Source organism: Mustela erminea, chromosome 17 (genome assembly GCF_009829155.1).
Source record: "Mustela erminea isolate mMusErm1 chromosome 17, mMusErm1.Pri, whole genome shotgun sequence".
NCBI classification, from domain to species: domain Eukaryota; kingdom Metazoa; phylum Chordata; class Mammalia; order Carnivora; family Mustelidae; genus Mustela; species Mustela erminea.
This window is the reverse complement of record NC_045630.1, coordinates 66,557,373-66,563,705: the sequence shown is the minus strand read 5'-3', so window position 1 is coordinate 66,563,705 and position 6,333 is coordinate 66,557,373.

The following is a 6,333-nucleotide window of genomic DNA, read 5'->3' as shown; positions in this document are numbered from 1 at the left end:
ATTCGTTGCTTACCTCTCCCCATCCACCTGATCAAGAACATTATTTTCCAAGAGGCCAAGTGATCTCTGCAGGGTGACTGATCACCCAGTATGCAGGTCTATCTAGAAAATCTGTACTAGTCACTCCCATTTTCCATGACCCAAATCACTCATCCTTCTTTCCCCTTGACCATGGCTCAATCATCATCCCAGGCAAGATGGCGTGTCGTTTTCTCCAAATTTTTCACACTTTCTTCCGCCTCAAATTCACAGAGAATGTGAAGGTGCAGCACAAAAGCCTGGAACCTTCAGAAAGCAGGCTGTTAATAGAGGGCTCACCACCTTCAAATACTCCACCCAGTACTTCCCTAAACAATGGCACTCACCCACAAACAAGCACCCACATCAAGAAATGAACTCTGATTCACTACCATCTAATTCCCAGATCCCATTCGATGTTTTGCCAACTGTTCCTGACCATGTTTTTAAAGCAGCCCACTGCAGACTCAAGCTTCACCTTCACTAGCATGGGCTGCAAACCTCCTTTTTTCTAGAAGAGTTCTTTCATCTCTCTTTGTCTCTCAGGACCTGGACACTTCCAAAGGTTACAGGCCAATTATTTTGTTGAAGACCCTTAAAATTCGCTTTGTCTAATGTTTTTCTCACGAGAAGACTCCGGTCACATCTCCGGCAAGATGGCATATCCTTCGATCTTTCACCGGATGGTATCAAGAGGCACAGATTCTGAATGACATTTCTAACGATGCTCCACTGGACTGCGTAAAATGGCATAAATCACAGTTCTCTACTTTGAAGTCACTTTTAAATTAGTATTTTGCAAAGATGTAGTTTGAAACTATAGAAATATCCTTTTCTTCACACTTATGTATTCATCTATATCATTTTAGATTTATGGTTTACCCTTTTCTTCCATGGGCTATAATTACTTCCAGTATTTATGTTAATTCTCAAGTTGCTCCCAGTGTGGTCAGTGGGATCCCCTTCACACTGGCTCCGGTGTTCTCCTGACAGGTCTCCATTATTATTTGCTCATTTCCTTCCTTTCTGGCACGAAACAGCAATCCAGATTCATCTTCTGCTTTCTGTGGCCCAGACCTGGAATTCGTTACTTCTCCAAGGATCCCTGGCTCTGCTCAGTGAAACACAGTGTCTAGTATCAGTGAAACACAGTGTCTAGTATCAGTGAAACACAGTGTCTAGTATCAGTGAAACACAGTGTCTAGTAGGCAAGGAATTCACAACGAAACCAAAAATTCTCATCTAACACCACAGGGTAATCCGAAGTTCTCCACTTCCATATCAAACTCTCCTTTAGAAAGCAGATACAATAAGAAAATATATTAAGGATAATGGGTATCAATTCTCTTGCAGGTAACCAACTTCACTTTCTGCCCGCCCCCACCTCCTCTTCTGCCCCACCCTCCCCACTCCAGAACCGGCTCCTACTCCCTTCCTGACCCCTCCTCTGTCCCCTCCATCGTGCTGAGTCACCCCACATCCTTAAGTATCCTCTCTCCCAAGTGTGTCTTCCTTGTCTGGTCCCATCTAATGTCATAATCCTAAATCTTTCAGTAAGGAAAAGGAAAAAGAAGAAAAGAATTTTGTTTCTTTGGGATGCTTTTTCACAAACTACATGGTAATTTGATTCAGGTGAGGAATTCTAAGTAGTAGGCATTCACATTATTCTCTGGTAAGAGTCTTTAATCCATAGGAGGAAGTATAGCAAAGTGCTTGGGCTCAAAAGTATTTTTCCCTTCTTTTCCCTTGTCTCTTCACTTTTTAAAAATTCTACCCAAGTTTTCATCACCGCTTGTTTAATCCAACAAATATCTACTCTGTCACTAGTATACAGGAAGCACAATCTTAAGCAATGGATCGGACCCAGGGAAAGAAAATAGAGTCTTTTATAAGGTTTTGTCTGGGTGTTTGGATGAATACACAAATACCTATAATGAGACAGAATACTGTAATGCCATAAAATGTCATAATAACAATGATTTTCAAATACTCTGGGTAAAGCACCATGCTAAGTACTTCCGTGTGCATTTACCAGCCACTAACGCCCCAGGAATGTGAGTGGCTGTATTACCATTTCACATGGGAGGAACTGTAGATGCACGAAGATTGAACACTTACGTTTTCAACATTTAGAAAAAGAGCACTGGGTTTGGAATCCACATTTGTCTGATTCCAAAATCTCTGCCCTTCCTCACTGTGGCATTCAGAAGATGGAAACATCCTTTCCTATCAGAGAGTCAGGAGAGACTCCATGAAGCAGATAAGGGATAGACTTAGCCCCTGGAGGTCTGAGAAGCAGAGATTCTCTGAAAACCACTTCAAGTCACAGGAAACGAATGAGGACTTGAAGAAGGGACTCGGAACATGCCCACAGGTAGACTCTAGGGGTGCAACGGGATTTGCGGAAAGAGTAACGCAAGACCAGTAGCCTGGGAAAGCATTGTGGTTGGCTCTAGATCCCAGGACAAGGAGTCTGCATTTCATTCAAGCAGCATAAGGTAACGAAGCCCAGTTCCCACCGTAAACTGCACTCAAGTGGTCAAAGGAATGATTGTGTGGGGGACTGCTTCCAGAAAGGGGCACTAAGGGTCTGATCAGCACTGAGGATTTGAGTAGGAGACAAGAGATTCTGGATGGTGGTTACTGAATCCGGACAATTCAGCCCAGGAGGCTGGGAGGGAAGATTATGGAGATGAAGTGCCATCCAAAAGGAAAAAGGCAGATGGATCGGGGACTGTGATCACAGTAGCATGGAAAGCAGTTTAATAGGATTGAGGAAATGGAATACATGGACATTTTTAAGAAATTTGCTTGAAACCTGAAGAAAAGAACAAGATGGAATCATCACAACTCCAATAAGTGAGGTTTAATGTCAAAGAGTGGGAGGTCCCTGGCCACAGCCCATTAGAATAGTCCTCTCATCAGAAATACCTGCATACTGCACTGCACAGGGCACACAAAAACCTCGTGGAGGGAGCACACACCTGAATGAATGCTAAGGCAGCAGCACCACAGAGTAATACTGAAGCTCACTGAGCTGCTGGAGACAAGAGAAAGCAACACAGTCAGTCAGATGCTGACGTCGAGGGACCCTGAAGGAGGTGAGGAAGGCCAGTTAGAATGGCCAAAATTAGCAGACAGGAAACAACGTGTGTTGGAGGGGATGTGGAGAAAGGGGAACCCTCTTACACTGGTGGTGGGAATGCAAGTTGGTGTAGCCTCTTTGGAGAGCAGTGTAGAGATTCCTCAAGAAATTAAAAATAGAGCTTCCCTATGACCCTGCAATTGCACTCCTGGGTATTTACCGCAAAGATACAGATGTAGTGAAAAGAAGAGCCATCTGTACCCCAATGTTTATAGCAGCAATGGCCACGGTTGCCAAACTGTGGAGAGAACCAAGAGGCCCTTCAACGGACACATGGATAAGGAAGATGTGGTCCATATACACTATGGAGTATTATGCCTTTATCAGAAAGGATGAATACCCAACTTTTGTAGCAACATGGATGGGACTAGAAGAGATTAGGCTGAGTGAAATAAGTCAAGCAGAGAGAGTCAATTATCATATGGTTTCATTTATTTGTGGAGCATAAGGAATAACATGGAGGACATGGGGAGATGGAGAGGAGAAGGGAGTTGAGAGAAATTGGAAGGGGAGGTGAACCATGAGAGACTATGGACTCTGAAAAACAACCTGAGGGTTTTGAAGGGGTGGGGGGTGGGAGGTTGGGGGAGCCAGGTGGTGGGTATTAGGGAGGGCACTTATTGCATGGAGCACTGGGTGTGGTGCAAAAAACAATGAATACTGTTACGCTAAAAAGAAATTAAAAAATTTTTTAAAAATAAATAAATAAAGGGGAAAGGAGGAGAGGCACCTGAGAAGTTGGAACACTTCTCCAGAACTCAGAGGTGGTGTCTACCATTTGCCTCAATCTCTACAGCAAAAGGCTGGCATGTTTTGAATTGACGGGGAGAGGGAGGATTTTCAGGGTCTTCAGCAGAAAGCAAAATCCCAGAATGTCCTACAAACAGAAGTCTACTTCGCGAAAAAATGAAAGGAAAGCCTTGCACACACAGCCCACTAAGGCCAGAGTTCAGGAGGTCTGGCAGAGGCTCCAAGAGAAGAGGGGTAAGACTCCTACTCCCATAGGCTGACTAGACCCCTCTTGTCACCCTCAACTCCACCTCTCCCAGGACCAGGTCACAGGATGGCACCCTAGCAGTCCCTTGTAGCTAATAAATAACCCCCAGGGGTTTCCAGGCCAGGCCCAGCCCTCTTCCCCTCAGCAGCTCTGACCCTGGGCACTGGTGCAAGACTGGAAAATGCGTCACACATCCTTGGTGCTCTCCATCCCCCATCCTCCCCCACAGCTGCATATAAACCCTGCAGAGCCTGAGGTCTAACAGCATGAGCCTAAGAAGCTAGGGGACTACCACAGTGCTCTCTGTGCCCTCACCCCTATCCCTCTAACACAGCCTCAGGCCGAGAGCAAGGACAAGCTGCTGCTTCTGGTCCCCGCCCTTGCCAGTCTCCTGGGGGCCTTTGCTCACACAGAGTGGAAGATCATGAGGGGTGGGCGGTGTCAGGAGAGGTGGGGACTGGAGGGACAGGCCACAGGAAGGAAAGATGAGTAGTCGCTCTATATAAGACTAAATTTGTGATTTTCTTTCCTATTCACATTCTAGGTGAAGGTTATTTTATTCCTTTCCTCCTGTAGCTGACGAGTAGGAATGTGTTTTCCTAAGAATACTTACACTGAGCTTGATCACACAGATGGAGAACTATCTGCTGCTTCGGCTGACCCCTCCAGTGCCCATGGCCTCTTCAATAACATCAGAGCAAGAGCAATGAGGGGATCATCTTTTAAGACTGAGATTGAGAGTGCAACATCATCGATGGGGGTGAGGGTTGACAAGATGGTCTCCAAGGTCAATGAAGAGTTCCCCATCCTGGTGCACACCAACCTGTGCCCATTGGGTGGGAATCCCCTTCGGGCACTGCTAAGGTCAACAAAAGCCTTGGTGAGAAAGTGGCTGAGGAAGGGTTCCCCTGGGGAAGCTCACCCCCAGACTGTCCTGGGGCAGGAGTAGGTTTCCCATGGAGGAAACTGTGAAGAGAGACTGTCCTTCATGAGAGAGCCTGGGATTTGTACAGGTGGGTCTCTTCACCATCCTCAAAAGAGAACCAGTCGGTATACTGGGGTATCCACACCAAAGCCCGTATCCCAGACTGGCAAGCCCTGAGCCAGGAGACACAGGAGAACATGTTCACCAAGCTCTACAAGTAGAGAAGCAGCTCTGCTCCAGCAGGACAAAGTTACTGGGAAGGAAAGTCACCAACAGAAAAGACCCACTCTGAAGACAATGAGGCTTCATGCCCTAAGGCTAACTCCTGTTTTCTTTGATCTTATCTATTGAAGGGCTTCATTTGTAACAGAAGGTTCAAGGCTCTAACATTTGTTCAGCATCTTTCAGGGCCCCAAGTATCTACTATTTAGGGATCACATTTTTTAGTTTTTCTATTTTTTAAAACACAGGGACTCACTGGGATGTAACAAAAATACAAATTTGTTGTAGGAAAAAAACAATAAAGGGCTTGATTACTAGGAGCAGCTTTTCTACTTTCAACTCATTGGAGTTTATTCTTACCCAACTATTTCTATGGAACTTAGATGAAGACCTGCTACACTGGGCTTTCTGGTCACAGCTGATAGAAACAGAAAGGCCTAACTGGTCTGGGGCTACTCTACTCAATAAAAGCTCCTTCCCTTTTCTGTGGCACAACCCCACATCTAATAAAACACAAGCCTGAAAAGTATGGGAGCAGTACTACCTGGGGCCACATAGTCCTACATCCCTGTAACATTCTCCAACACTTGTTGATCCTGCTAGTGTTCCTAGGTCATCCAAAAATATTACAGGTCTCATGGTACCTTTGCTTAAAATCCCTGGGAGATCCCCAGGCCCTTATGATAGAAGGTAAACATCTCAGCATGGAATACAGGATCTTACAAGATGTGACTACCAGGTAGATCTTCCAGGGATTTTAAGCAAAGGTACCATAATGTTCAGCCACTGATGAGCACACAATACATATTATACATTATAATACTGGTATATTACTTGTTTTGTTGTAGTTGCTGTTTTTCCCTAAAGCACATGAGACACTACAATGTTGTTGGTGCTCAAGGAGAGTATGTTTCATCTGTTAATTCCTTTCCCAAATGGAAAAGAGCAAACAGATAAGTACAGCACAAGACACATTGGTCCTAATTTGCACAGAATCAAGCCAGTGAAGAAGACATCTGGATAAAC